The following is an 11125-nucleotide window of genomic DNA, read 5'->3' as shown; positions in this document are numbered from 1 at the left end:
TGTGTTTGCTGTTGACCTGCGGTACTGGTGGATACGGATTGTTGACCCTTGCGTTAGCTGTAGAAATGCTTACATTTCATTACCATTACCATTTCATATTGTTGCTTACAAATCATGATGGTTCACTGTTTGTTGTTGCAGGCGGACAATGTTGACTGACAGCGGTCAATGAATTAATCAATAGAATCAGCAATTTTTTGGTATCGAAATCCAATATAAAGAATTTTTTGTTTGGCTGACATCCCAGCAAACATCTTTGATGTTAACATATATATATATTGATTATTTTTAACTCGACCTTATTTATTCAATATTGTTGTTTTTAATTCAAGCTCGTGGTCTTTCTAGATTTTATCTTTTCTTTATTATTTATGCATCGATATTTCGCATTTCAATGAAATGCATTTTTAAGATATGATCTACAACAAATTAAATTTATTTTTTAAACTATTGACACAACTTATTCTATTTTTTATTTAACTTGAGAAACGAAACACAAACAAAAACTTTACAACTATGCGACCGTCTTCAAAATTTGTTGTCTGCTTTGCTACTCTTTTATATTGGGTTGCCCAAAAAGTAATTGCGGATTTTTCATAAAGTCGGCGTTCACAAATTTTTTCACAGCTTGTGACTTTGTAATTGCATTCTTTCTTCTGTCAGTTATCAGCTGTTACTTTTAGCTTGCTTTAGAAAAAAAGTGTAAAAAAAGTATATTTGATTAAAGTTCATTCTAAGTTTCATTCAAAATGCATTTACTTTCTTTTAATAAATCCGCAATTACTTTTTGGGCAACCCAATAGTATTTCTTATTGGACTTTTTTAACTCCTTGTACCAACAATCTATAGTTGCTCACGCATCCCTCCGTGTCTGCTTTGCATTTCATGCGTTTTGTTGTTGTCGTGTTGATGATGTGCAGCGTTTCTAGTGTTAGTCTCTTGTTGTAATTTATCTCGTTATCTTTTATTCTTACTCTCTATAAGTCTGGCTCATGGTGTTCTGTTGCACAGTGTTCTGCTAATGACGTTTTTTGGTATGTATTTCTACTCCTTAATTCAATGTCAGATTTATGCCATGCCAGTCTAGTTATACCCTCCACCATAAGATGGGGGGTATACTAATTTCGTCATTCTGTTTGTAACTACTCGAAATATTCGTCTGAGACCCCATAAAGTATATATATTCTTGATCGTCACGACATTTTATGTCGATCTAGCCATGTCCGTCCGTCTGTCCGTCCGTCCGTCTGTCTGTCGAAAGCACGCTAACTTTGTTGTGTGCGCGATGTCAGGGCGTTAGTAGGTCCCCATATTGACACTATTGTGAATATCATGATGTTCATTTGGTTGGCAACGCGGCCGAAACAGCTGGCCACAGATTGGAATTGATATATGTCAGGTCGCTTGGGGCCAAATATCAAAAATAAGGGAAAAAGCGAAAGGAAAAAGCCATATTAGGAAATTTAGGGAAAATGGCCGATTTCCTGGGCTTTTCCCTTTCTTTTGGATCTGGATATTGGAGCTGGCTGGATGGAGAGGAAAGAGTTTGTCTGCGAGAGATTGGAGAAGAAAGTTTTTTCTGCAAGTGTCTGCGGTTAAGTGAAATGCCCGGTGCCACAAAGCAGTGTGAACCACTTTTACCTTAATATAAACGCTATGAACAAAAAAAAAAAGGAAAAGAGAAAATAAAACACCAGTGGTAGCGAAAGAGTTTTTTATTTGCCGTGAATTTGTGTTCAAGAAAATTTGCATTTTTGGCTACAACCTAAATTAATTAATCAACTACAAATAAGAAAGAAAAACACAAGGCTAAAATCTACATGCCGAATAATCTTAAAAGCTACGTGTCAATTAATCTTGAAAAACTACATGCGAATTAATCCTAAAAACTACGTGCATCAGGAAGTTACAACCTAAAAACTATATGAGATTAAAACTTACCAACTAAACAGAGTGTAACTTGCAAACTAAATAGAGTTTAACTTACAAACTAAATAGAGTGTTACTTACAAACTAAATAGAGTGTAACTTACAAACTAAATAGAGTTTAACTTACAAACTAAATAGAGCTTAACCTACAAATAAAAAAAAGGCTTAACCTACAAACTGAATTGGATTTATAGCCTAAATAGAGAGTCTGGAAAATATATGAAGTATAAGCAAAATAAGGAATAATTACAATACACCTATCGTCGGTCATCAGCCACGCCCAGTCACCATCCCCACTCCAATCAACGTGGGAGCTCCTGATGCTTGCAACCTCCCCGGGTTGCAAGGGTAAATGCCGGACTCCGGACCAAAACGGACGACCTATAAAGACAGACCTTTTTTTTTTTACAGTAAATACTTACATATATAAATATATTTGTGCCCAATACTATCTAGATATATATATATATATATATTAATTTTCTTTTTTTACCTGGGGGAGACAAGAAGGGTTATCTGTCCCAACTTAAATTTAGTGAGTTCCGTTTTAGAGGAACCGTAGGCGCTAGGATCAGAGCTCTAATCCGGGTAGGTCCTCAATGCGTTGATCAGGGAGCTTTTGCCCGTTAGGTGGGGATATCAGCTTGTCAAACCTAAAAGGAGAAAAAGGAATTGATTGAAAGAAAACAGAAAAGGCGGAATATATTCATATAGACAACACGGACGGACAGAACCAACTACCGACGTTTATACGCGGACGGACATCAGCGGCAGCCCGGCCGAAGCAAACCGGGAACCTTACTTCAGCGGATAGAAATGATCGGATCGAAGGCGAACGGTGGATGTCATTGTTGGAATTCTATTTAAGATTTCTTTGTACTTGTGACAATAAAGAGGGCAGTTTTATAACGTTTGGAATACGGAATTAGAAATGTGTTTGGCTTAGGCCGATTTTAGGAAGGTGGTAGGGAGCATGTAAGAGGTAAGTAGGGGTACCGATGTTGGGATACCTAGGGCATGGTGTAGGTATCATGGTGAAGCCCGATCGTGGCTTCTGTGGGAGGGCCAAGTGCTTGGCATACCAGCCGCCAAGCCACGTATCGTCCGGTGCAGTGTAGGTTATTTGTCCATTAATTTCGTGAGTGAACGTGTTTGTTTTTTTTTCGACATTGTCTCCTGTTCCTTTTTTTTCATGGACTTATTTTGGCCTACCTTTTTCTTTCTTTCTTACGCAAAGACCGGTATGATTTTTTTGGTTTATGGTGTGATAGATGTCATGGTTGCAAGAACCACCCCCATCCGGCGAGCCCTAGCCGCGCTAAACGCCAGCATACCGGCAAGGCAATTCATGGCACCACAAACGGGGTTTTATCGTCAGATAAATCCCAACCTTGAAACACCACCATTAACAAAATGGCGCCCAACGTGGGGCCCGAAATAAGTCCTTTTAGTGTCAATAGCTTTTGTTTTGTGTAGAGAATGTCTTGGTTTACTTGTCAGTCAGAAATGAGTCCCGTTTAGGTCATTTAAGAGTCCCTAACGCGTTTGCTACATTTAAGACCCAAGTTAAGCAGTCCTTTTCTAAACAGAATTTCCTTTGGGGTGCGATTATTTTAATCCAGAAGTCGTGATAGCTTCTTGGAAGTAAGCTTTTAATCGCTTTTTGGATTTTAATTTAGTTTATCCCTAATTTCATCACAATAGCCCATTCATTTATTTCTATCAGTCCTACACATTATGTAATCACCAAGTAGAAGACGTCTCATTTGGTGAAGTCCCGCCCGGTCGAGTTTAGAGACTCTGGAGGACGAGCAGCTTCATCAAAGGAGGCGATAGATACTTGGAGATTACAGGATGTGCATTAAAGTGACAGCTTTCTCCGTGTCCGTGGTCTTGGTGACTAGTGGTAGCGATACCTAGTGTCATCAAAGGCCTTTGGACTTGGAGGAAAATGTCTACTTCGGCCTACATCTTTCCATATTTAGAGTCAATATTATTAAAGTTAGTTATAGCCTATCTGATTGTGGACTTACCTTTTTTTATCACGGGATACACGTTCTTCTTCGTCTTCGTACGCATTCGTGGCTTAGTCCATGGGCTGTAAGGCCAGACAAAGATTTATGTTTCCACGTGTTGTCCACCGTAGCTAGCTTTCCATGTTTCATCGTTTTTTTTGTTTTCGCGTTTACACTCACGAAACCCTGGAATCAAAATAAATACCTATATTAGAACATGCATACACTGGCACTATACGATACGTACATTATTTTACCTGTACTTACCTTTTTGATAGTTTGTTACCTACCACCGATCCATTACATGAATTTGTAGTCTTTTTTTTTTTTTTCTTCTTCTGTTTTTGCTTTGGTAGATTTATTCCCTTAGTAGCAGGAGATTATCTATCTCATATCTCGAGGTACCAAATCTGTTTTTTTTTATTTAGAGAATTTTGTTTTTCTTATTAGTTTCTGTCATTTAAAGTTTGACACTTAATTTTTTTATTTTTGGAGTTTTCTTTATTTTACGAACTTTTAGCTTCTTACCCGCAAAAAGGTTTTCCTTTTGGCTATACATTCAGCATTTGCAGTCATAAATTACTCTAATGGTTAACACTCGCTCAGCAAGTAGGGAAGATTCTGGCCATTCCAGGATGCAGCCAAGAACTTCTCAGAATGTTCCGGTGAGCACAACCCAACCAGCTGTGACTTTCACTACCACAACAACAACAACCACAATGGCAGCCAGCAATGCGCCGATCGCATCTGCGCGTTCATCCGTCGCTCCACCACTACCACAGGGCATGGACGATTTGTCACGGCTATTGAATAGCACATTCAGCTCGCAAGGGCATGTATCATCTCCAACTTTTAGCCCACTCACTGGTCTCAACGTCCCAGCGCCTCCAGCAAACCCGACTATGAGTATTGGCATGCGCGAAATTATCTCTTCAGCCGTTGGTCTAGCCCGAATAGAGTTCGAGAGGGAGCAGACGGAGAGAATCAACAGCTTGATACCTTCCATTGTTGAAGCTACTAAACGATCGTTAGGAGTGGGTAATTCCGTTCCTACGAACAATGTACCAATGGCTCAGCTGGCAACAGGACAGCCTGGAAGACCACTACTAGGCCAGGGACAGCATATGTCTTTGGGGCAAACGCATCCGCCTAGGGGTTTGTCATATATGCAGGCGCCAGTAGCTCCACCAGTCTCGTCATATCAACAGGCGGGGGCCTTATACTCACAACCACCGCCTTTTGTACCAAGCACCAGCACTGTCCCACACTCATCTATGCCAGCACCACCAGTTTCGGAGGCCGGCGGTCTCAGCGTGCCATCGGTGTACCGAAATTCCTGGGGTTCAACCCAGCCAAACTTTTACACGCCATTGAATGAGAGGCCACAGCAGCCTAACATAAGTGAGCCACCACCATATTTGCAGCCGCCGTTGCAACCGGCGCATTTTCCAGGTCCTTCTTCACATTTTGGAAGGCCTGGAGGCAGCACACACACTGAGTCGACCAGTAAGCTAAATTTGGCCAAGTGGGGTATAAAATTTGATGGCACCTCCAAAACCATGAACGTGCAGGAGTTTATCTTTCGAGTAGGAGAGCTTAAAAGAGATTATGATTGCCCGGAAGGCGAATTCCTAACTAAGTTTCACCAGCTCTTGGAGAAACCAGCGCTAGACTGGTACTGGAACCACCGCAAGTTTGTCCAATTTCGATCTTGGGAAGAAATTGAGAGGGCTCTGCTGACGCAATACCAGCGGTTTGAAAACGAATTCCAGATTCAAACACAAATTCTCAATCGTCGCCAGCAGCCCCAAGAAACATTTGAAGATTTTTATAATGCGGTGATTCAGTTGCGAAACCAGCAGAAGCAACCCTATCGAGAGGCGGAGATGGTGGAAATTATGAGGGGCAACCTGAAAACATCATTGGCACAGATGATATTCTCAGTGAGAGTTAACGACTTGGGGAGCTTCTACAGAGAAGTCAAAAGGGCAGAAAATCTTCTTGCAAGCCACCGTCAACAGTATCAACGCCCTAATCTAGGGCCGCAGCGCGTTCACGAATTAGCCTGGGAGGAAGAGTTGCCTTCGGAGGCCATGGAAGTGGATGCAATTCAAGGCAAAACAAATCTGAAATGCTGGAATTGTGGTTTGGAAGGTCATAGCTGGGTGGATTGTGCCGCGCCTAGAAAATTCTTTTGCTACAGGTGTGGTCATGATGGAGTAACCGTCAGAAACTGCCCGAAATGTCAGGGAAACCGACAGAGGATCCCACCTCAGACTGGAGAGGTGCGGTCGACGCCAGTTTAACTCCAGTCCCGTCCCCTGATGAAAAGATCACCCTTCTTAGGAATTCCCAACAGCATAAGCATAGTTCTACACTTGTCCCAAAGCTTAGAGAGTTAAAGCCTTTACATGTCCGGGTACAAGAGTATAACGAGGCAAAGGCGAGGATTTTTGGGATCTCCAATAAGGTAAAGAAAGCGCGCGAGCGTTACAAAAAGAGGAAAGCTCTACGGCGACAAATTGCGGCCGCATCGCTCTACGAGGGTGACGACACTCGCTTTTATACACGGTTAGTTATTAATGGTCAAGAAATAGAGGGTCTGCTCGACAGCGGTGCCACGGTATCCTGTTTGGGAAAAGGTTGCGTCGACTTCGTCGGCCGTGCGAATCTAGTGGTACATCCATTCCACTCATATATACATACCGCGGATGAAAGCCCTCATAAAATAGTAGGTCGCGTCACGGCCACGGTTACTTTTAATAAAATGTCGCATGAAATAACCTTCTTTTTGGTGCCGTCTTTGGGAAGGTCGCTTTTTCTTGGCATAGATTTTATGCGCAAGTTTCAGCTCTTTGCCCAAATTGAGAGTTTGACCACCAACAATGTCAGCCTTTGTGATGACGCTGACGGCTGGGTCAATGATGACAGAAAAGTCCATGTATTGTCCTACTTCCAGCGGAGACGCTTGGAAGAAGTGATTGAGAAATTCCCTTGCTTTTCTAAGAAAGGCTTGGGTAGGACACAGTCTGAGGTACACACAATCGACACACGTGATTCAACTCCAGTTAAAAGTAAGCACTACCCAGTGTCACCAGCTGTGCAGAGATTAATGTATGCGGAGTTGGATAGGATGTTAGCCTTGGGTGTGATTGAGCAGAGCGATAGTCCCTGGAGTCATCCAGTGACCCTAGTCCGCAAGGGCGAGAAAAATAGACTATGCATTGATGCTCGTAAACTAAATGCTCTCACCGTCAAGGACGCCTATCCTCTTCCGCATATTGAAGGTCTACTCAGCCGGCTTGGTGACACCTTTTATATATCCAGTGTCGACCTTAAGGATGCTTTCTGGCAGATACCCCTTGATGAGGCCAGTAAGGAAAAAACAGCCTTTACGGTGCCGGGGAGGCCTCTTTACCATTTTACCGTCATGCCTTTTGGGTTGTGTAATGCGGCCCAGAGGTTATGCCGGTTAATGGACAAAGTGATTCCCGCAGCACTAAGAGACCGTGTTTTTGTTTACTTGGATGACCTCTTGGTGGTTTCACCAGATTTTGACACTCACCTGGAGTTGCTGAAGCGTGTGGCCGAATTGTTAGCCAATGCGGGGCTCACAATAAATGTGGCAAAATCAAAATTTTGCTTCAAAGAGCTCCGATACTTGGGCTATATTGTTGGTGGAGGTACCCTCAAGGCGGATCCAGCGAAAGTTGAAACTATAGCGCGATTTGACTATCCAAAGACGGCGAAGCAAGTAAGAAGTTTTATGGGCGCCACCGGCTGGTATAGGCGGTTTATTCCCGACTACGCAACGGTAGCTACCCCGATCTTCGATACTCTTAAAAAGGGTAAGACTTTTGTGTTTACCGACCAGGCGAAGGCTGCTTTTGATCAGTTGAAACAGGCTCTGATTACCAGCCCAGTACTCTCTCACCCGAACTTTGAGAAACATTTCTATGTGCAATGTGATGCCTCCGACCTGGGAATAGGAGCAGTCCTATTTCAGAAGGATGACGAGGGCGGAGAGCATCCCATTGCATATTTTTCACAGAAGTTAACATCCGCTCAAAGGAATTATTCAGTGACGGAGAGAGAGTGCTTGGCTGTGGTTATGGCAATAAAGAAATTCAGGCCTTATATTGAATTAATGGCTTTCACCATCATCACTGATCATAGCAGTCTCAAATGGTTGATGTCCCATAAGGATTTAAGCGGGAGACTGGCGAGGTGGAGTCTCCATCTTCAGTCCTTTACGTTCGATATCGAACATAGGCAGGGTACCCAGAACATTGTTCCGGATACCTTGTCTAGGTACGATATGGACGAACTGTCTACGGACTTAGGACAGTTGTTGGATCTCTCCTCGCCAGCCTTTAAGTCTGACGCCTATCAAGATCTTACCCGGAATATCGAAGAGAACGCGGCAAGTTTACCCGACTTGCGGGTTGTCGACGGTATCGCCTACAAAAGGACGCGACACTACGACGGTGACCCTTTGCGTGAGGATTTCGCATGGAAGTTGTGGATGCCGGCCGAGCTGACTGAACAAGTGATTGAAAGGGCTCATTGCCCACCTACCTCGGCTCATGGCGGATTTCACAAAACTTTGCACCGTGTAAAAGAGTACTTTTACTGGCCAAACATGGCGGTGCAGGTGCGAAGTTTTGTGAAACAATGCCGAGTTTGTAAGGAGACGAAGCCGGCAACCACAACTTTACGTCCACCCATGGGCAAAGAATTCGAAGTGGAACGACCATTCCAGCGCATCTACGTGGATTTCCTCGGCCCCTATCCGCGCTCCAAGTCGGGGAATTCCTTCATATTTATTGTTTTAGACCATCTGTCTAAGTACGTGCTGTTGAAGGCAATGGCTAAGGCGAGTGCCAAAAATGTGGTAAAGTTTTTGATTTCAGAAGTTTTCCATAAGTTTGGCACTCCAGAAGTCATTGTCTCCGACAATGGCAAACAGTTCGTAAGTAGGGAATTCCAGGACTTGGTTAAGAATTTTGGCGTGCAACACATGAAGACCGCTACCCATTCGCCACAGGCCAACGCGTCGGAGCGCGTTAACCAGTCGGTACTTGCCGCGATAAGAGCTTACCTTGGCGAAGACCACCGCGAATGGGATAAGCACCTTTCGGAGGTGGAATGTTCACTGCGCTCGTCGGTGCATAGCGCGACAAATGTGACGCCGTACTACGCCTTATTTGGGGTCAACATGATTAACCACGGAAGTGTTTACAAAATCGCGCGTAAGCTCCAAGTATTGGAAGACCCCGACGCGAACATCGTACCTAATTCGGAGAAAATGGATCATACCCGGAAATTCATCCAGGAAAACCTACACAAAGCTTACCTTAGGGGAGAAAAATCCTATAATCTTCGCTGCCGAAAAGTTAAATTCTTGCCCGGGCAAGAAGTGTTTCGCCGTAGTTTTCGGCAAAGTAGTTTCTCTAACAACTACAACGCGAAGCTGGACAAAAAGTTTTTCAAGTGTAGAATTGTGCGGCCTGTAGGGAATTCTTTGTACGAAGTGGAAGATCTTCAAGGGAAATCTTTGGGCGTCTTTCACGCCAAAGATTTGAGGCAGTAATTTGGGCCCTGAGTAGTTTCTAGCTAGCGTTAGTTTTAGATTTAAGTATATGAATTGCTATTTCTTTTTGGATTTTAGGGTTAAGTATATGAAGTTCATTCTTCTTTTGGATTTTAGGTTAGGTAGTTGAATTGTTTTTTTTTTGCTTTGAAAGGCATATGAATTTCGTTGTTTTATTATTACTATTATTATTGATTCTATTATTCGTTTGAATTGCCTTAAATGGTAGGCGGTTTGTGTTTTTATAGGCTAGGATAGATATTAGGTCGTTATAGAGAATTTTCTTTTGGGTATACTATTATTTTAAGATGGGATAGCATAGTGTCCCTAAGCCAGAGTGGCGTAGCACTCTTGGCAACATTTTTTTTTTACATTGTTTTCCTTCTTTTGCGTCTTAACCATTCTATCCGAATTTCGATATCTTTTCTTTTTGGCTTGAGCCAGATTTTTCTTCACTATGCGAACTTGTTTTAGTTTTTGGTTTGTTTGAGCACTTATTTTAGCTTTTTCCTTCAGTTGTTGTTTTTATTTCTTCTAATTAATTTTCCTAGGCTCATGCGCAAAGCGCGGTGTTTCACACGAGCGGGCTCAGTTGGCGACTTCGGCTTCCCCACTTTGTTTGCCGACCAAAAGGTCAGTGATGAACCTTCTACACCGGACCTTGGAGATGGACGCCAGAGTTTTCGTGACCAAAGTACCGCAGAAGCTCCCTCAGGTTGTGATTCCAACGTGTGCGGACGTCAATGGGCGGCCAACTTGTGACGTGTCATAGACCTCCGGAGCCTACCCCCCTGTGCCCCAGCGAAACTATGACATTAGGATGCACATCGTAGTAAGGGGGGAGGACGAATGAGGGATATGAGCTGCCAGAGGACGGTTATAGCGGATGGAATCACAGTGGATGGAAGACACAGGGCAGATTCACCGCGGTGAATAAGCCGGTAACGCAGTAACCGGTGACGATGACTCTGGTGCACATCTCCAGATTGGTGGTCAGGAGCACCACGTATGTTTTTGGTGGAAGTAAACGGTCTGGGGAAGGGGTTAGCCGCCAAGGAAGTTGACCCGGGTGGGCACAAGAGAGGCAAACGTACGCTTTGGCGCATGCCCTTGGTCCTTGACCCTTATTAGTGTAGGTCGGTTGGTATTGTAAATGGGCCATATCGGTCCATGTTTTGATATAGCTGCCATATAAACCGATCTTGGGTCTTGACTTCTTGAGCCTCTAGAGGGCGCGATTCTTATCCAATTTGAATGCATTTTGGCACGTAGTATTTTGTTATGATATCCAACAAGTGTGCCAAGTATGGTTCAAATCGGCCCATAACCTGATATAGCTGCCATATAAACCGATCTGGGATCTTGACTTCTTGACCCCGAGAGGTCGCAATTCCTATCCGATATGCCTGATTTTTGAAATTTTGTACGACGGATCCTCTCATGACCATCAACAAACGTGTTTATTATGGTCTGAATCGGTCTATAGCCCGATACAGATCCCATATAAACCGTTCTCTCTATTTTACTTCGTGAGCCCCAATGGGCGCAATTCTTATACGAATTGGCTGAAATACACAGGTCTCCAACA

At 43.3% G+C, this 11125-nt stretch overlaps 1 long non-coding RNA gene across 1 annotated transcript; it reads right to left on the bottom strand.

Annotated features, from left to right (window-relative positions):
* Positions 1-1342: 1342 nt before the first annotated feature.
* Positions 1343-3949, bottom strand: LOC131994997 (uncharacterized). The gene is made up of 2 exons (XR_009397042.1): positions 2423-3949; positions 1343-2310 (listed from the first exon to the last, which is right to left on the bottom strand). It is a non-coding gene; the product is annotated as an uncharacterized LOC131994997 (long non-coding RNA).
* Between the last annotated feature and the right edge of the window lie 7176 nt (positions 3950-11125).

This window comes from Stomoxys calcitrans, chromosome 2 (assembly GCF_963082655.1).
Source record: "Stomoxys calcitrans chromosome 2, idStoCalc2.1, whole genome shotgun sequence".
Lineage (NCBI taxonomy): Eukaryota > Metazoa > Arthropoda > Insecta > Diptera > Muscidae > Stomoxys > Stomoxys calcitrans.
The sequence above is the reverse complement of the archived record's forward strand: the minus strand, read 5'-3'. Positions and strand labels throughout refer to the sequence as shown.